Source organism: Camelus bactrianus, chromosome 33, assembly GCF_048773025.1.
Source record: "Camelus bactrianus isolate YW-2024 breed Bactrian camel chromosome 33, ASM4877302v1, whole genome shotgun sequence".
In the NCBI taxonomy this organism is placed as follows: Eukaryota; Metazoa; Chordata; class Mammalia; order Artiodactyla; family Camelidae; genus Camelus; species Camelus bactrianus.
The window spans coordinates 15016114-15037019 of record NC_133571.1 but is presented as its reverse complement, the minus strand read 5'-3'; the positions used below and the strand labels follow the sequence as shown (position 1 = coordinate 15037019).

The 20906-nt window shown below is 45.3% G+C and overlaps 1 protein-coding gene across 6 annotated transcripts in view; it reads right to left on the bottom strand.

Moving 5' to 3' along the window:
- POU2F3 (POU class 2 homeobox 3) overlaps positions 1-20906 on the bottom strand; it is a 76093-nt gene that overhangs the window by 22811 nt on the left and 32376 nt on the right. The window contains exon 1 of one of the 6 annotated variants that reach the window (XM_074356889.1): positions 202-1151. The exons of the other annotated variants lie outside the window; for them this stretch is intronic. The gene's annotated coding sequence lies outside the window, so the exon portion shown is untranslated. Of the gene's footprint in view, positions 1-201; positions 1152-20906 lie in introns of those variants that run through there. 6 annotated transcript variants of the gene reach the window in all.

Below are 20906 nucleotides of genomic sequence, written 5' to 3'. Positions count from 1 at the left end.
CTCAGCTCCAGCTAGGAGGCAAGTGGCAGGGTTCCTTTATAGACTCATTATGCGCAATGGGGAGATAAGGAGGTGCAGCTATGACGGAGCTGGAAAACATGTGCTTTGCCTCCAACCTGAGTGCTATCTGTTAGAATCTGTGCCAGGTCTTCCTGCAACACTTAATTTCAGAAACCAGAGCCATCATAAAAGAAAACTCACGCTTTCATCTGCTTCTCGGATCAATTGCCCTCCGAAGCCTTTCAGGGGCACTGCAGACCTCCGTTTCTGAAAATGAAGTGCCTGATAGCCCCCAGGTTCCCCCGGGTGTTAGCCTGGCGTGTTCGGACCACTCTGTGCGTTACTCTTCGGAGTCTTTTGCTTTATCGACCTCTTACTCTGTAATTCCTCACCCCTCGGCTGTGAGCTGCTGACGGTAACCCCCGAAGAAGACGCCCCTAAGCAAACAAATCTGAAAGGCAATAAAGCAGACGACTTTTTCTGTGACAAGTTCTGACATCTCTGCTTCGGTCGGTGGGGCTCCGAAAGAGCAGAGCTGGACTGGGAAGGGAAGAAGACGCATCAGGAACTCTTCCTGCCTCCGGGACACTTCGACAATTCTCTGAGAGTTCAGGGGCTAAGCAGCTAAGAAATTAAGAAATAAAGTCCCTTCCAAATCTGAAAAAATCTCTTTCACAGCTGTCGAATGGAAAAGATTGGAGCCTTTCCAGGCAACTGGGTGTTGGCTGTGGATGGGGAAGATGAGAGATAGAGAGTGTTCTGTTGGATCCCACTGACTTCTAATGTGAGAACCGGAGGCAAATTGGATGAAAACCCAATTTCCCCCGTACTTGTGAAAACCCAACCAAACCCACAGCCTGCCTGGAATCGTGAAGAGTGTCTCCCAGGTCCCTTTGGTGCTTCTTCTCATGCAAGTGGAATTTTCCTCCAGGCCCTGTTTGAGATGGACTAACCCCTGGGGTCATGGGCTGCCCCAGAGGGCTCTGCCCGGTCACAGCTGTCCATTATCCTGCCCATCTATTAGACATGATTCTTCAGCTTAGGATCGTTTCCACCCACTGCCTGTGCAAAGGTGTTACACTGAGTCTTGGGCAGTGACCAGGAAGGTAAAAAGGTATCAAGGGTGATTATCTTCTCTAATCCCAGCGAACTCCCTGACATCACCTACTTTATAAAGCAACTGCCTCCTTCTGGGAAGAGAGAGCCCCTTCTGAGGAACTGGAAACCTTTCATACACTCCCACCTTGGCTTCACCTCCCAGCCAGGAGGTGTGGGGACAAGTGTTTATCTTCACATCTCACAGAGGCCAGGAGTGCTTCAGAGATAGGTGTGAAGTTACGTAACAAGACACGAGCAAAAGCCCGACAAGGGGACGGCCCTCTGTCCCTGGGTGCTCTTTCTACAAAATAATACTACAAACACCCCAGGGATGGGAGAGAGAACAGACCACAGGTGACGGAAAAGGCGATGTTCCAGCCCAGACACCCACTTGGACCTCCTTATTAACCATCTGGGGTCACGTGATGGGGCATGGGGGGCTGGGGTACTCAGCCTTAGCCCCCTCCCCACGACATTTCAAATGGCCCTCTCTCAGGGGGGAAGACAGCCCAACACTAATGAATGTATCGCTGGCGAGGAAAATGATCAAAGCTGTAGTTCCAGTTGCATAACTCGTTTGTGGAAAGTGTTTCATAAACATTTCACAAGAAGGAGAATTTCAAAGCATGAACATCTCCCAACCTGCCTTCAATTACAGGCAAGATTTTTTTTTTCTTTCTCCCCCACTTCTATACTTCTCTTTAGCAGTGAAGAAGAGTTTCTGTTTTGTAACTGATTTATAAAGGGTTGGCAAACATATTGCTCATGAAAAGATCCTAAAAATATATTCCAAGCAGTGGAATGAGGCAGGCAAGTAACTCATCTCAGGTGAGTAAGGCTGAGAGTCCCTTAAGAGATACTGGCTATATTTCCGCTTGGGGTCTCTCCTTTCTCCATGGCTCTTGATATATCTTTGGATGTCTCTGGGATGTAGCTGGGGAGATGGCCTCATCCAGTCCCTGGTCTGTAGTCAGACCTACACAGACCAGCCTAGATGCACCTTTGTCCACACGCACGGGGACCTTCTCCCCGACAGCATCAACCTTCTAGACAAAGGAGTGATGGAAGCCAGGACACATGGGTCTCTGGGGCCATGCTGAGTTGCTCCTTCCCCAAAAGCTTTCCAAAGAGACATCCTTGTTTTTCCTGCTTGCACCTTCTCTGGAAATGCAACAAGCTTATCAGGGATGTTATTTAATACTTTGTCTTCAGTTCTCAGGACGCAACATTGCTAGTGCTGACACAGGTCTGAGAAAACCCCATCATTTTAAGCCCATAAAACTTTTCCTCTCCCTCTGGCGTATAGGTCTGCGAATTCGAGTTTAAAGACTCAAGGAAGGGGCTGTGTTGTCTTTGCTGACACATCCTCACAGGTGTCTTATGGTGCCCAGGGCTTAAACAGTTTTAACCATTGTACCGCTCTGCAGTCGTCTAGAGACGCCAGTGGCATCTGCTTCCAGTGGTGAGCTGGATGGATGGCAGCTCTCTTTTTTGACCCTGTTCCCCTGGTCGTCTGCCTGGTAGACAAGATCACAGAGCTGCCCTCTCTGGTTCTTTGGCTGGGAAGGAGCAGATTACTGTTGATTTGCTCACATAGGTGGCTATTCTGCCCCCCCAGTAAGTGGAGTGGCAGGAGGTGGGGGTGCGCTGGGGGGAGAAAGGCTGAGCAAGGTCTCTGAACCAAACTCTGCAAACTGTTTGCCAGGGGCTATTCTTGGGAATCCTCTGGTGTGTGGATGCTAGTTGCCATCACTCTGGATTCTCCTGCACACCTCCGGACTGCCTATCCTGGGAGGACTTTGCAAGCTTTTTCAGAGCAAAGACATGTGGGGAGAAATAAGACATCCAGGAAATAAGCACAAGGCTCAGAATCAACCAGGAGACCTGACTTCTGGCTCCATCCCTGCCTCTGAAGACCTGCATGATCTAATATTTAGTTACTTCACTCACCTCTCAAGGCCTAGATTATTCCTCCACAAAAGTAGACTAGCTGGAATCTACTTCAGAAATGTATAATGTATAAAAGAGAGAAAGGGAGTAGGCGTGTGAGCAGAGTATGTGTATTGTGTCAATAGACCCATTTTACAGATGAAAAGACTGAGGCTTGGAACTACTAAGAACCTTGTTTAAAGTTACACTGCTGGTAACTAATAGATTGGGGATTTCAATCCAAGTGTATCTGATTCCATAGCTCTTCTACATAAACTTGACCTCTGTGTGAGAGTCATAGAATCACAGACTCTTCAAGGTAGCTTAGTGCAGATCATGCCAGGTGCATGGCAGACATTCAACGAGTGTTGGGTCCCTCCTTTCCCCATTAGAACTGGAAGGAAATGTAGTATCATCTGGACCAAATGGCTCGTTTTACAGCTATGACTCCTAAAGTCCAGAGAGGAGAAATCACCTGCTCAGGGCAGCACACTAGAGTTGCAGCCAAGCCAGGCCTGGAGACTAAGCCAGGGCTCAAAAGGACAGGTCTCCTATCTCCCCACCCTGCATTCGGTCTGTTCCACGGCCCTGCGGCATGGCTCTGTCTTCTATTTCTATTTGCTAATGATTTTGCCTCTTTTGCCTCCTGTAGTAACTGAGTAGTAACCCTAATCCCATCGTGCTAATAAGATTTAATCTCACTCCCGATTCAGAGCTCTCAATTACTCCACAGGGTAAAGTTTAGATACAGATAAAGGACACATCTACTTGATGTGTAACCTAATACGCTGGGTTTGGGAGCTAGCATTCTGTGTTCCCTTGACTCTCACATGTACGACTTAACTCCAGGGCACTGATATTTGCTCTTTCCCTCCCTCACCATGAGGAAGAGAGGTAGACAGGGCAAAGAGAAGGCTCAGTCATGCCATGAAATCCCCATGCCAGGGTACATTTCACTCTGGGGTCCAAAGTAGACTACTGAAAGGAAGGACCGATGCTGGCTTGTCCTGGACACACATGCACACGAGCACACACAGCACCGACTTTTCCTTGTGAAGCACCGCACAGATTAATTCCAGAAAAAGTGACATTTTAAAAGCACTTTTGAGACTAAAAAGCACCTTCAAATGTATTTTCATTTATTCTTCATGATAATTCAATGCGGGAAATAATCTTGTCAAATCATTTTTACAGATGCACAAAACGGGACTAGGAGACTTTAAGTAACATGTCCCATCACACAGCCAGGGAGAGCAGGAGCCCGACTTTCTATTTGGGTCTTTAGCCTCTAGGTCTCCGTCTCTTGCCTGTACCACTCAAGGCAGCCCCAGTGTATTCCCACCCAGAATTTTCCACCTGAAAATGAGCTTGTTTTCCTCTGTCTGACTTACTTCACTTAGTCTGATAATCTCACTTATATGCGGAATCAAAAAAAAAAAAAAAAAAAAGACACAGGTGAGCTTATTTACAAAACAGAAACAGACTCACAGACATAGAAAACAAACTTATGGGAAAGAGGGGGAGGGATACATTAGGCGTTTGGATTAGCAGTATAAACTACTATATATAAAATAGATAAGCAACAAGGTCTGACTGTATAGTACAGGGAGCTATATTCAAAAGCTTGTAATAACCTATATAATCATTTTGCTGTACACCAGAAACTAACACATTTAAATCAACTCTACTTCAATTTAAAAGCAAAACGAGCTTGTTGACCTCTGCCTCCCCTGCAGGCCATGCTGCTTTCATGTGCAATGCACAGTTGGTGCGAACATTCCCACAAGTGTAGCCTGGGACTTGTACATGTATGTGGGACCTACATAGTTATTGAAAGTAGACTTTGAATGGGATTCTTTTTGGCATTCTCTGGGTGACTGCCTGTGACCTGGAAGCCTGTCTCTGAAAGCCTGAGCACTGGCCTTAAATGCATTTAAATGGTTTTCCCTGGTAACCTTCATAATTGATAATAATCTTCTAAGTAAGGCTGAGGACCCTGGCTCTTGCATTCCTGGGGCACCCCAAACAGAGCGAGGCGCCTCTGTGGCCCTCTGACACCAGTTCTGCTCCAACAGCAGTGGAGAAGACGGTCTTCCATGTGGCATGCTTTAAACAGAGGTTTTCCTGCCCCCTAAAGGTCCCCTTGCTCAGTTTAGTTCAATAAACATTTAACATGCACCTATTGTACACCAAGAGGAACTGGGACACAAAGATAAATAGGGACCTCTTGGACTAATTAGGAGGCAGCAACTAAAGAAAGCAATCACCTACAGTGCAGTACTTATAGCAGTGAGAAGGAGGTCCGGTGGTCTCATGGAGAGGCTGGGATTGGCTTTGTCAGGGCAGAGGATCGCTAGACAGAGGGGAATGAGGTAGGAAGGCTCCACAGAAGCCAAGTCCCTCTGAGCAGCCCTGAAGGATAAAGAGGGGTTCACCAGGAGAAGGTAAAGAAGGGTGCTCCAGCAAGTGGGAGCAGTGTGTCCGAAGTCACAGATGGTGGAACAGGGCTTTCTGTTCAGGAGCCACAAACAATGCAGCGCGGTAGCAGCGGGGGGCGGGAGAGACCTGGGCCAGCAGCCGGGGCCTGACGACAGAGCCCCTGTGGGTCATGCGAAAGAGTTGAGGCTGGACTCAGGGGAAAAGCGTAACTCGAGTAAAGGGCAGTGATGTGGTGAGATTTTTGTTTAGTTCGATTATGCTAACAGCTATATGGAACATGGATTTGAAAAGAGGACAACTGTAAGCCAGGCAACTAGTGAAAAAGCTGTTGATTTTAATAGTCTAGGTAAGAACAGATGAGGACATGCCTGAGGCCAAAACAGCAAGAAGAGAGAGGGGGAGGCAGTAGGGAGAGTTTTTAGGAGAAAAAAAATCTATTTCCACCACTAAAGGTTTATCCCTTACAACAAAGGACTATTTCAGGAATTCTCTGCTGAATGCCTGTAGGACTGAAAGAACTAACACAGAAGAACTTCTGAAAGACCATAGCCACTCCAACTGCTAATAAAAGGTGGAGTGGAAGGTAGTTAGGGCTCCAGAAGGGATCCGCTTTCTAAAGCAAATATTTCCGCAAGGTTCACAATTTTAAAGGTAAATGCTATTTTAAATCAGAAAAAAAAATTAAGATTAAAAACAGGCACTCAAAATTTCCTAAGTCTGTATAGAAGTTTTTAGCTTAGGAGGTATTCGTGTTAGTTATAGTTTCCTCTTTCACCCGGTGAAAGGGAAGTCTTGAAAGGTTTAGGGGCACATTATCTAAATAAACACACATAAATGCAGAGATGCGTGCTGTGTGTGTGTGAATTTTTTTTTTCAGCAATAATGGGGAATCCATCTCCTTCTTCCACCACATTTTGAGTCATTGTCGCCCAGCAGGCAACACCTGGATGTGGCCTACAGACTTCACTTACACCCTTCCATGATATTCTACAGTTTACAAAGTACTTTCAATCACATCATTTTGGCTGATTTTCAGAATATTCCCATGAGATTGAAAAGGCAGGTGATGTTATTCCTGTTTTACGGTTGAGAAGAACAAAGTTTATGAAAGGTAAGTGATTTAACCAAGGAACTTGAACTGGCTAGCAGCAGGAGAGCTCTGACTTGAACTCAAGTTATCTGATTTAAAATTCAACACATTTTTCAAATTCCCAGGATTTTCTGAGGAAGCCTTCCTAAATGTTACAAAGATATCACAAAAAGAAATTTATAAGCCAATATTTACTGATGAACATAGATGCAAAAATCCTCAATAAAATATTAGCAAACCGAATCCAACAATACACTAAAAAGATCACACGCCACAAATCAAGACTTATCCCAGGGATGCAAGGATCATTCAATATCCACAAGTTAATCAATGTGATACACCACATTAGCAAACTGGAGAATAAAAAGAATCATATGATTATTTCAATAGATACAGAAAATGCTTTTGACAAAAGTCCACGTTCACTTATGATAGAAACTCTCCACACAGTGGGCATAGAGGGAACATGCTTTAACATAATAAAATCTATATATGACAAGCCCGTATCTAACATCATACTCAGTGACAAAAAGCTGACGGCATCTCCTCTAAGATCAGGAACAAGACAGGATGCCCACTCTCATCACTTTTATTCAACATAGTTTTGGAAGTCCTAGCAGCAGCAACAAGACAAGAAAAATAAATGACATATCCAAATTGTAAAGGAAGAAGTAAAACTGTCACTGTTTGCAGATGACAAAATACTATACATAGAAAATCCTAAACACACCACCAAAAACCTGCTTGAGTTCATCAATGCATTCGGTAGAGCTGCAGGATAAAAAAATTAACATACAGAAATATGTTGCTTTTTTATACACTAACAACAAACTATCAGAAAGAGTAATTAAAACAATCCCATTTAAAATCACATCAAAAAGAATAAAATATCTAGTAAAAGACCTAAGGAGGTAAAAGACATGTACTTAGAAATTATAAGATACTGATCAAAGAAATTGAAGACAATGCAAACAGATGGAAAGATATACCATGTACATGGATTGAATGAATTAATATTGTTAAAATGACCAAGGCAATGTACATGGATTGAATGAATTAATATTGTTAAAATGACCAAGGCAATCTAATTCAATATTAAATGAATTAATATTGCTAAAATGACCAAGGCAATTAATATTGTTAAAATGACCAAGTGCAATCCCTATCAAAACATCAAAGGCATTTTTTCACAGAACTTGAAGAAATAATTTTAAAATTTGTATGAAAACACAAAAGACCCTGAATAGCCAAAATAATCTTAAGAAAGAAGCATAAGCTGGAAATAGCATGTGCCTTGACTTCAGACTATACTACAAAGCTACAGTAATCAAAACAGTATGGTACTGGCACAAAAACAGAAAAATATATCAATGGAACAGAATAGAGAGTCCAGAAATAAACTCACACACTTATGGTCATTCAATCTATGACAAAGGAGACAAGACTATACAATGGGGAAAAGATAGTCTCTTTAATAAATAGCTCTGGGAAAACTGGACAGCTACATTTAAAAGAAATTAGAACATTTTCTCATCATGTATAAAAATAAACTCAAAATGGATTAAACACCTAAGTGTAAAACTGGAAACAATAAAATTCCTAGAAGAAAACAGAGGCAGAACACCCATTAACAAATCGTAGCAATGTTTTTTGGATTGTCTCCAAATGCAAAACAACAACAAAATACCCAAATCAAAACAAACAAAAAATAAACATATGAGACTGAATAGAACTTAAAAGATTTTGTACAGCAAAGGACACCATCAACAAAACAAAAAGACAACCTACTGATTGGAAGAAGACATTTGCAAGTGATATGACTGATAAGGGGTTAATATCCAAAATATGTGAACAGCTCATACAACTCAATATTAAAAAAAAAAAAAATCCAAAAAACCTGATTAAAAGAAGAAGGCCTGAATAAAGATTTTTCCAAAGAAGACATACTGATGGCCAACAGGCACATGAAAAGATGTTCAACATTGCAAATCATCAGAGAAATGCAAACCAAACCACAATGATATATCACCTCACACCTGTCAGAATGACTATCATCAAAAAGGCCACAAATAACAAATATTGGTGAGGATGTGGACAAAAGGCAACCCTCATACACTACTGGTGGGAGTGTAAATTGGTGCAGTCACCGTGGAAAATAGTATAGAGATTCCTCAAAAGAACTAAAAATAGAACTACTATATGATCCAGGAATTCCCCTCTTGGGTATACATTGGGAGAAAATGAAAACACTAATTCAAAAAGATACATGCACCTCAATGTTCATAGCAGCAATATTTATGATAGCCAAGATATGGAAGCAACTGAGGTGTTCTTCAAACAGATGAATGGATAAAGAAGATGTGGTGTGTATGTGTGTATATATATATATATATACACACACACACACAGACATACACGTGATGGAATATTACTCAGCCATAAAAAAGAATGAAATTTTGCCATTTGCAACAACATGAATGGACCTGGAGGGTATTATACTTAGTGAAATAAGTCAGACAAAGAAAGACAAATACCATATGTTATCACTTATATGTGGAATCTAAAAAAAAAAAATGAATGAATATAACAGAACAGAAATAGAATTGCAGATATAGAGAACAAACTAGGGTTACCAATGTAGAGGGGAAAGGAGGGAAGGCAAGACAGGAGTAGGGGATTAAGAGGTACAAACTACTGTGTATAAAATAAACATGTATATTGTACAGCACAGGAAATATAGCCAATATTTTATAACTTTAAATGAAGTACAATTTATAAAAATTGGGAATCACTATGTTATATACCCAAAACTAACATAATATAAATCAACTATATCTCAATAAAAAAAAAAAAACTCAACACATTTTTCAAAATCCTAGGATTTCCTAAGGAAACCTCCCCCAAATAAGTGGATTTTCAGCCACTGAAATTGGTTCCTTGCAGCTCCAATGCCTTTATTTCAGTTTTGGATAGATACTTACTGTTTTCATTTTTGAAGAGCTCTTGCTAAAAAATATTTTATACATCTCTACTTTCCCTTAAAGAGTACCTGGAAGATAATTTAGTCAATGACTTAGTGGTAATTGTGAACTCTTTTTAAAAGCAATCATGCCCTCAGGGACACTGTAATGTTTGGTCTCTGTTGGCAGTAGCACTAAATGGCCCCGAATTGCTTTTTTTTTCCCCCCTGCAGCTCTGCTTTTTTCCAGGATTTTTGCCTCCTTTCTCACAATCAGGTTTTTATCTGCTACTGTTGGTATGCTTATTTCTAGTAGCCCCCTATTCCAGCTCAAATGTGCAACATTTATTTGCTAAGGGCTAGAAAACCCCGATAATTAAGTTCGTTAGAACTGTTTCTAAAATTAAAAGTTGAAGGCCCAGAGAAAGCGTCTGGCTTGAGGTCTCATTTTGCTTCCTTCTTGTTCTCAGCCGGGTTCTAAGTAGGCGAGGCTGCTGGCTCTCTGGATAAGTGAGGCACTGCAGTGGCTCCGTGTAGCTCTGCTTGACATTGGGTTGCCCCTTTGGTTCAATTTTTATTGAGTACATATCTATCCTGTTACCCCTATTAGCCTGGGACAGGACTCCAGGCACAATCGTTGGTTGAACCCACACAAGTGTGAGTAAATTCTCTAAGGCTGAGGAGTGGTTACCAAACGTGTTACCAAAAGGCTGAGTGAACTTGAGCCAAGGACTTTCCGACAGCCTGTTTCCCTACATATGAAAGGAAAGTAACCTGTGATTCTTACTCAGGTCTCAAGGATTAAGGCTCACATGTCCATAAACCCTATTCGAAGAAAGGCTTTCCTTTTTTTTGTTGTTACCAAAACAATACGAAGATAATGATTCTGCAGATTTATCACCTGGGACACCTATCTTGCTGGCCTGTCACTTAGTAAGTGCTTATTAAACATATGAGGAATTGATGCAAAAGTACTTTCGATAATCCTACAGTATAGGAAACTGGGTCTCAGAGAAGTCAAAGGAGTTCTCAAAAGCCACACAGCTGGAAAGTGGCAGAGCTGGAATTTGAACCCAGATCCGACCAGATCCAGAATCAACCCTCTTTCCATTGCATCACACTGATTTAGAAAGTCCTGCCAAGCTAGGCTCATTTCCCTTTATACAGTGGTCCTAGAGACGAGGATCAGGCGAATGCTATAATTACTGTATGCACACAAGTATCCGGAGGTCAGGATGGGGTCACAAGGGCTGAGATAGGGTTGATTAAGGAATCACTGCCAACCAGGAGGGACGTCTCCAATGGCATGTCATGGGACTCTGCTTGTGGTCCAGCCCTGCTAAGAATGTTACCAGAACCTTGGATGAAGATGTGCGTAGCCTGCACACTTAATAAATCTCTGTATGAGGAGCAGGCTTAGCCAATTCCTTGCACAAAGACATCAAGGCTTAAAAAAAAAAAGTCTTGAAAATGTGCAAGGAAGGGAAGAAAGTAGGAAGATAAAACATAAGAGCAAATGTAAAAATCCTTTACTTAGAATATGAAGATTGACTGTACAAGTTGAGGAAACAGCCTGTATTTAAAAAGATGTGAGAGGCGTTAACTGACTCTAAGAACATGTAAGCTAAGAGTGTGGTATAATTATCTTTTTAAAAGTCTGTAGGATAAGCTGTACTGTCCTAGTAAAGGAGGATGTGAAGGGAGGCTCCCCTACTTGACCGTCTAAGTTCCATGCGGACAGGCCTGCCACTGCCTTATCTGGGCTTGGAATGACTGGAATCAGGGCACAATAAAGATATAATCGGTGCTCAACTAAATTTTGTCGAATGAGTAAATGGATAAATGAATGAGCCAAGGGTCCCACTGTGCTCTGGCCTAGCCAGACGTCATCAGTATTGCATGTTGTACACTCGTAGATACTATAGGTAAAGAGGGTGATTGGCAGACCCAAACCTATACATGCAAAGGCATTAAGACACAAACAAGTTCAAGGCATTCATCATAGCCTTGTACAAAAACATCTGAATCAACCTAATGTCCATTGACAGGGCAATGGAACAGTCAAATTACATGGAAGCAGTAAAATATTAATATAGTCATTAACAATCATCATCATCAACTCTGTAGGTACTGCCATGAAATAATCCAGTAATCTTATTTTTAAATTTCAAAGAAAGTCACAAAAGAATACATACAGTATAATTTATACAGACATACTTATATACATATATATGCATTTTTTAAACTCCACAAACATTTGTACATTTCCGTTTGTACCCATATCCCTGCAAGTACAGAAGGATGAGACTTCTAGGCATGTAAACCCCACACGGATAACAGAAATTCCTGCTGGGAAGAGGGCTGAGACTGAACAGGGAGCAAAAGTCTCCTTGTCCGTCTCTGTTATTAAATATTTTTATAAGAAAGTACTCATGGATTATGTGTGTAATTGCTTTAAGGAGGGCAATCAGAGACCTGCTCCGTGGAATCGCTGAGGGAACTCTGGACGTTTACACGGAAGGGGAAAGATTTAGGGCTGAGAGCTCTTCTCAGATACTGAAGGGCTGTCAAGTGAAGGGGATACCCTCAGGCCCTGGACCCAAGGCAGACAGAGTGACGACCACAGGAATGACCGTCACAGGGAGGTCGATCGGGGTCTAACAGGAGAAAGAACGACCTAACATTGCAACCTGCTCAGATCTGGAGGGGGTTGCATTCTGGGCAGTGAGGAAAGCTTTGGCAGAGATGTGGGGCCAGGGGCCATCTGTCAGGGGTTTCAGAACGTGTGCCCCAGCAGGTGCATTAGGCTGGAATCACTAGTTCCTAGGCTTCTGCGGTTCCTGACAAGTGAATCTCTCTCTCTCTCTCTCTCTCTCTTTTTTTTTTTTTTTTTTTGCAGAGTTCTTAAAATAAAAGACAGTGCCGCTTTATTTTACCAAATAAGATATTAAAGTAAACAGTATTATCTAGTCAGACCATCATTTCATTATATGCCATTCATATTTTAACACCAAAAAATGCAAAATCTAAGACTGCTAAAATTGAATACATTTAGCTTCATAAAAATTTGCTATGTGTTCTTCTTTTTAAAATGTCACTGCAGACAGTGAAAACTTAGTGGTAAGGTGTTACATTATGAATAAATCAGTGTATCAACACGTAGGACAGGAGGAAGGAAGAAGGGACCCCGGTGTTAGACAGCAGACATATGGATCCCTTCTGGGAACGGGGAGCAGGTGACCAAAGGGACCCTTTCTTTAGCCCTCAGAGTCTGTGTGTCTCTGACTCACTCTAGAGCTGGAAGCTCAACCCAAATTTGTCTCCACGGTTGATATTGCGTGTCTTTGAATATGCCCAATCACACTTTCCACTGAAATGGCCAAGAGAAGGCAGTCTCTGGCGAGCGTCAATCCTCCCTAAGGGGCTTTGTAAGGGGCCTCTTCTAGCTTGAGATACCTAGCTTGGTGTTGAACTCTCACCCTCAAAGGGTTTAGAAAACTGGCTTGGTCAGAGCCCTATGTGCAGACGCTGGATCCCTAGAGGGTAGGCCCTAGCACTCAGCACCCACTGAGCAAACAACTGAGATGCCTCGGCCAACAGGTCCCCGGGGCCCAGCCAGCAAGTGGCAGAGTTGGAAAATATTTACCAGAGACGACTGGATGGAACCCACTGCACACTGACACCCAACAAGCTCACCTTCCTGGGAAAAGAGGTGAGTTTTTGTGGCCCACTGGCTGGGAGAAAGGCGAGAGGGAGCAGAGGAGAATGAAGAGCAGAAGGTCCTGAAGGCAGAGATGGGGGTTCACGGTACCCAGGATGGAGGGGTGGGCAGACAGGTTCACTCCAACTGTCCATCAATCCATTTACTTAGGAAACACTTAGCAAATGTCTGCTCTGCGCCAGGCACTGCTCTACTGTAATCAATACAATATAGATCCTTTCCTTAAATATTTCTCAGTCTGGTGGAGGAGGGGCAGACCCACACAGATATAGGAGGCAGAGGAAATGGTCCTAGAGGGCTACCTGGAACACAGGACATTTGAGCTGAGTTTGGAAAGATGAATGAGAGCCTGGCAGGTGATGGGGAGGGAGGGTGCAGGTAGGGGCCAGTGTCAGGGCTCAGTCAATGTGGAGCGGAGATGCCTCCCTCTTCCTCTGCTCCTCCCTACCTTTAGGACACTTCCATCATTTCAAAGAGGATTTCCATTGCTTCTTACAGGCACCTGGGCAGTACTTGGAAGTGCTTAGGACCTGGGAAGGAAGGGGCCTGGATGGAGGCCTCCAGTGAGGTTGGACTCCCCTAATCTTGTTCCTTCAGGGCCCTCCCCACGCAGGAAGGGGCAGCCTGCCCTGAGAATGCCGGGACCCTGCTGAGTGGCTAGATCCTGGGCAAAGTCCCGAAAGCCAGCTCCTGCTGCTCCCCACCCTGCTTTATGCCAGAAAACTGTCCATAGCTCCCAGGCCTCAGGCAAGGCCAGGCTTGGGGGAGTGCCCTGCTAGCCAGGAAGCTGTCCTCTGTGCCACCAGGCCAAGAGTAAGGGAAAGCACCAAATCCTCAGAAAGGAAGTTGGTTCTGGTTCACTTCTGAGAGGAAGGGACTCCTTGTCTCTGCGCAGCTGCACTATCTCCCTCTCCCAGTGGTGTTAACCCTTTCTGGCCTGGGGGCTCTTACCCTAGCGGCCATTCCTCTTGGTGAGGAAGGGAAAGAGCAAATATTAACCTCTGGGAGTCAAGTCATCCATGTGAGAGTCAAAGGAACACAGAATACTGGTTCCCAAAGCAGGGGTTGCAGCCCAGGGATAGGCGCACGGAAGCACTCCGCCACTGGCCCCTGCAGGAATCAACATTACCCCCAGGGTCTGAGTGTCCAGATGTTTCTGGGCCTCAGTTTACCAGCTGCCTGAATGGCCTTCAAAACCCATTTCCAAGCCCTCAGATGAATCCATCCACAGTGATGGGGGTAAAGTTTAAGAATTTCCCTGCTAGGATCACCCACTTTCTTTGAGAAGACATCATCAGGGGAAAAGTCAAATTAATATATAACTCACTTTAAGCAAACCCTGTGATATTTGACTCCAACTGACCTAAAAGGGCATTCGTTGTTGTCTGAAAACATTCAGTTAATATTTCTTTAAATAGCAGTCTCTCAGTGAAGAAAAGTTAAGATTTCGTTTATAAAGCTTTAACTTGTGTACGCGGTGTCGGGAACCACCCTTTTAGGTATGGTGAGGCATGCCTGTGTTTACCTGGCACCTGGTATACTTATTATTCCTCTGGTAATGGGCTGGGTCAGGTTCAAGGGCACAGGGAAGAGCATTCAGAGGAAGGCCAGCAGTTGGAGGGAGTCTGAGCAGAACTGCCACCTGGAAAAAGGTGACGCTCACGCCTCCAGGGCCTCCCAAGGGCAGAGCTAACAGGAAGGGCAACCTGGAGCCAGGCTGATGTGAAACAGGACAGCTGGAACCAACACTGCGGCAACAGCAACTGTAGCCCAGTTTATTGAGCGTTTACTGTGTCCCAGAGGGTCTACACTCAAGTTCTCACTGACTCCTAATTATTTACTCCTCCTAATATTACTATTAGGTTGGTGTTACTATTTCCCTCCATTTTACAGAGGCAGCAACTGAGGCTTGGGGAGGGTGAGAAACCAGGTTTCACAGCTCCTGTTGGCAGAGCTGAGATTCAAATCCAAGGTCTGCGTGACCCCAGAGCCGGACCTCTGAGCACTACACCGTCCTCCAAGCCTAAAACCAGACACCCTGCAGTGGTCCTCGCCAGCAATGTCTGCGGAGAAAATGTTAAAAGATGCCAACGCAGGGGAGGGGCTGCCAAGAAAGAAAAACAAAACAGGATGTGAACCAGGCAGTTGGGACCAAGGGGATTCTAGCGGCCTGCGGGGAAGACAGAGGGGACTGTTGACACTGCATCTGAACACAGAGGCCCAGGGGTGATGGGGACAGCCGCTTAGTGGAACAATCTGGATTTGGAGACGACAGACGAGGGAGTGCTGGACACAGTGCCCGTCATCAAGTAGGCACTGAATAAAGGTAAACTGAATAAACCCCAGCTCTGCCACTCAGTTGAAATCACTTTCTCATGCTGAGCCTCTGTTCCCCGGTCAAATGAGGATGACAACACTCGCTCTACACAGCTGTTGTGAGAGCTGAAACCTATTGGCTTAACAGGGTCGCCTGTCTGTTGTGGAGCAGAGGGGGACGTGAAGTGGGATGTGGCCCGGGAGGGAACTGAGCAGGGACTTAGAAGCAGCTCCTGGGCTCTGAGAGCAGCCTCCAAAGCCTGGACTAGGGGAGGGAAGTTTGAGGTGGAAAAGCTGATTTTCCGCTGCAGCTGTGATTCTGAGAGAAGGAGACTCTCCTGGTTCCTGGAGCTGCCTGGACAGCCCTCTGACTGGGGGCAAAGAGAAAGCCAGGTCCCACCCCTGCCCTGCAGGTACACACATATGCAAACACTCCTCTCCTCCCTGCATTCTTCTCACGCACAGGCCCAGGGAGGCGCTTCTCCTCCCGGGGCGAGGGGAACCCTCTGGGTGGGAGCCCTGCTTCACCCCACCCTTTCCCTGGCAGCCTTCCCCGAGCCTGCAGATAGCATCTCTACCATGCAAGCTGACAGGCCCCAGCCGTGAGAGGTCTGCGGGAGTCACTGTGAGTGAGAGGGCTCGGGACCTGTGGAAAAGTACCGTGCAGATGTCAGTGAGGGGTTCCGGGCAATTTGTGGTCACATTGATTTGCAGGATCTCTCTGTCTCTCTCAAAAGCAGCCTGTGACAGTGTAGAGTCAGACAGGCCTGTTGTATAGAGGAGCTCCACCTCGGCTAGATTACTTAGCCTCTCTGAGCTACATTCTCTCCAGCTGTAAAATGGGAATAACAATGCTTACCTCACCGGGCTGCCATAAAGATTAAGTAATATCAAATAAGACATGACTCTATGTAAAGTGCCTGGCACACCCCATCATCCTTGGTTTGAATCCTGGTTCCAAGCAAGTCCCTTGACCTTTCTGAGACTTAGTTTCCTCATCTGTAAAATGGGGATTCCAAAAGCTACTCCTCCAGGTTGCTGTAAGGTTTAAATGAGATACTGAATGTGAAGGGTGTGGCCCAGTGCCTTTAAACTCAGGGCTGAATAAATGGTATTAACTTCTGTCACTGGGGCCAAATCCAGTTTCGTTTTAAAGACCCCTGCTCCAAAGAGACTCCTGCATGAGATGGGGGAGAGCTGGCTCTGATTTTAGTCTCACCAGAGTCTATATCCACCAAAGGCAACTCACTAAAATCTCCAAAGAAAACCCACTTTTGGATCCCTGCAGAATCAGGGAGCGGTTCTGAAGCTTTCCTCTTCCTCTTGTGTCCTCACTGCTCTCTACCCACACCTGAGCGGAGAGGAACGTTCGGTCTCCACTCCCATTCCAGAGGCACCCCCGGGCTTCCGTCTGTATTGGAGCCTGTGTGTGCTAGGCCCACACCCCATGCCCCGAGGGGCTTTGTGTTGGTGTGGAGGGCAGTTGGATAAACCAGGGTGTTCTAGGGATAGGAAGAAGCCCCGAGAAGCCCCAGCTGCTCCCATTCCTAGCTGCTTCTCACAGTCCTGCTCTCAACAAGGTTCGGTCCATCCATTACTGGGGCTGCTGTCCAGGCCATACACAGGAGACAATTGACATCTGAGCCTCGGGCCAAAGAACTGAGCATGGCTGGCAAAGGAGGACAACTTCCCACCTCTTTAAAAGCAAAGATGCTCACCAGTTGCTTCCCACCCAAGCTTGGGGTGGGTGGGGAGGCGTAGATTGAGAGATCATAGATCTCAGAACAAAACCACCTTTCTAGTAGCATCCACAGCCCACGTAAACTGTGCAAGCCCAGTGTAGCAACCATCCAGGAAGAGAAGGGGAGGAGAAAATGATGGGTCCTCATACACCAGACAGTAATGGCAGCTAATACTTACTGGTCGATTACTGTATGTCAGAGCCTGTTCTAAGTTATAGATCTTCACTGTAATTAAACCTTACAACACGCCTGGAAAGTAGGCACTAGGACGGTTCTCATCTTCGGATGAGGAATGTGAGACGCAGAGAGGTTGATCCAATACGGGCAATGGGCTCAACCACTCCTTGGAACCATCTCGTCCAAGATGAGCAGTGCCAAGGAGTGGGAGAACCACGGGGGCTGGCTTTAAATTCCCCACTTCTGCACGGAGCGATTGTGGGAAAATTCCTTAAGCCCGCAGTGCCTCAGTTTCCTCATCTATAGAATTGGAATGATCCCAGCTCCCCCACAGGGCTGCTCTAAGTATTAAATGGAACAGTAAATAATAAGCATATTGCACACAGGGCCCGCACACAGGCAGGATCCGATAAATATTACTATTGCTATATTATCTTGACTACAATGGGGAGATCACTTTGGAGAAAGGAATCATTTTTATCTCACCAGTCATCTCCTGCCTGAAAATTCTGCTCCACGTTTACCTAGTCATTCAATAAGCCCAGATTACTCCCTCCTGAGGCAGTGCATAGCCCTTGTTCTGACATTTTAAGGAATTTTTCACACCTGTCTCTCTGTTGGGTAGCAAGTAAGTTCTCTGAAGGCAGGTCTGTGTGTGTCATATGGGGGTGCTTTTTCCCAGTGCCAGGGGACCTCCATTTCCCACAGCCTTGTCTTTCTGAGTGGAAGGATCCTCTCACCCTTTGCCTCCTGGTAGAAGTGACCTATGTCCCCGGAAGGTCTAGGTCAATTGTCCTCAGGAGGGGGGACAGCAAACCTGGAAGTCGTTCTCTGAAATCTGTGGGGTGTTTCTTCCATGTCAATAATTAGGAGGTTCTATTTGCATTTACCAGGCAGAGGGCAGGAGACAGTACCAAACAAGAGACCCTTGTTCGTGTCCCGTACAACTCTCAAGTGCCCACCGGACATTTGTATCAGTAAATAGCCTGCCTACAGTCACATGCGCCTAGGACCCAATGCCAGTCCTTATGCAGGCAGCATCTTTCGCACTCTTTTAATAATATGCACTGACTTTTTCCAAGGATGCCATTTTCTGTGTAAACTGAGGAAAGATTATATTTTATTTTGTTTGGAAGTTTACCAAGAGTTGTTTAACATTTTGGAAAATCATGGTTTTGAGCTGCCAATATAGTATACTATACCTGTGTGCGTCACATTCATATAGGTGCAAGCACCCTATGATCTCATGAAACCCTCCAGGGGAGTGCGCCCAAGGATTTACTTGTGAAATACATATTATTAAATTTGAAATCATTTTTCATTCTCCTGTTATTCAAATTAGAGTATCTTACCAATTTTCAAATATGGTTTCTATAAATTTCATTCTAGAATATTAAGGGGGCTTTACAGAATCCTTGTTACAAGGGACACAAGATCTGATAAGGCTGAGAAGTGGGTGTGTGTGATCTGGCCCCTTCTGGGACCTGCCTATTGGCTAGGAGGGTACTTTAAGGTCTGTTCTCCACCAGCTACCTGTGCCGGGGTGGATGTATTTAATTCTGGAGCAAGGTCTTTGAAAGTCCATTGTGGCTACACATCAAAACCATGTCCCCACTGCAGCTCTAGCTGTCAGGCTCCTGTATCTATTTTTTTTTAAATTGCTTTGGTACCTTGGAGGGGGAAAAACAGAGGGGTGTTACATACCAACATTCCAAAACCCAACCCCACTGCTTAGCGCTGAGCAAAATGTGGTTTGCTGACTCGTCAACCTCTTCTCTTAGTCTGCTGGTCCACCCCCAGTAATCCTGCCTCCACCTGGAAGTGTAGGACCAGAAGCTGGATCTTGAAGCTGAGGACTGAGAGTTTCGCCAATCTTAATTCTCACCCTCTACGGTCTTTCACGGGGCCTTTCTCCCTTAGGCTTCCTGCATCCACTAACCCTGGCTCTATCCATCTGCCCAGCTTCGTTAGACTCCCTGAACCAGCCCCATGGACATTACTACAGTGCGGGAGTGCTCCCTCTCCTCCGCTGCCTCTGCTGCATTTTCCCACCAGCTGGGAGCTCCTGTGGGCAGGGACCATGTTCTGGCTTGTCACTACCCAGCCAAGCACAGGTTGTCGAACTAAATGGTCAAATGCATCAACTAGTTCCCGCCCTCTGGCGCTCAGCTCCTGAGGTGATGGCTCTCAGGCTGCTCCCTGGGCGCCTGGGGGAGGGGCTCACTCTGCCATCACTGCAGACCCTCACTTGGTGGCTTGAGAGTCTGGTCCTGCCTCCCCTGTGACTCCATCATGGGTCTCCCTGAATAAGCCTCTCCATCATTCAGAATCCTTAGAGACCTTTACTTAGACTGCATTTCATTGACTTTAGAGAAGATGCCCCATTGACCTGATTAAACGCTACAATCAATGCATGCTGGGAGCGACCAGAGAAAAAAGTAGTTCGTAGGCAAGAAAACGAGGAAGGAAAACTCCATTTGATTCAAAATTAAATGCTCTATGGGGGCAAGTGGAGCCACTGCTCTGAAGTGGATGATATGGGTGTCCCGAGAGAGGTACAGGAGAGCCATGTGTCGTGGGGGCAGGTGAGCTAAGAACACTGCTAGGTCTGGGGCAGAGACAGCATCCCAGGCCACTGGCTCTCAGCTTTGCGGGCAGGAAGCTCAGGGACAAAGACACCTGTTAGCCTGCCCCAGACTCTCTACTGGCCTCAGAGAACTTTTCTGAAGGCTTCTAGCAACACAGAATTTAATAGCATAGATGGAGACATTGCTCTGATGTGTCTGGTGGACACCCACGGCCCTGGGTGACAAAGGGCCCAGAAGTCACCAGGACAGAGCAGGGTGCGGTTGCCCAGCTGTGCATCTGTCATTGTGGGCTCTCCAAGCCCCTTTAAGCCAATTCTACTTTCTAATGTTCTTCTGAAGTTAGCTGTTGGTCCAAAGAGCAGGAGATGGAAACAGAGAAACTCTGTGACCAGGAGGCTGTCCCTGGGGTTCCTGACCTCGCTGACAGGGCACTCAGCCCTCCCTGCCTCTCAGAAGAGCCCTTCTTCTCTTCTAGGCTAACCTCTCCACCCCTGTACTCTCTCTTCTGTCTCCTATACAGCATCTCCTACCTCTCCCCAGGCCCGCATCCCACCAGGATCCCTCATCCCCCCAAACCTTTTTCTTACACTGTCTCCATATTAGGCCAACATCTCCATCCCTTTATCATCAAGTTCTCAAGTCCTTGTCTACATTATTCCTTTTTTTTTTAATTAAAATTTTTTTTTTACCGAAGAGAAATATTTGCAAAATGATGTGACTAACGAAGGTTTAACTTCCAGAATATATAAACAGCTCATACAACTTAATAACAAAAAAAACAAACAACCCAATCCAAAAATGGGCAGAAGACCTAAACAAGCAATTCTCCAGTGAAGACACACAAATG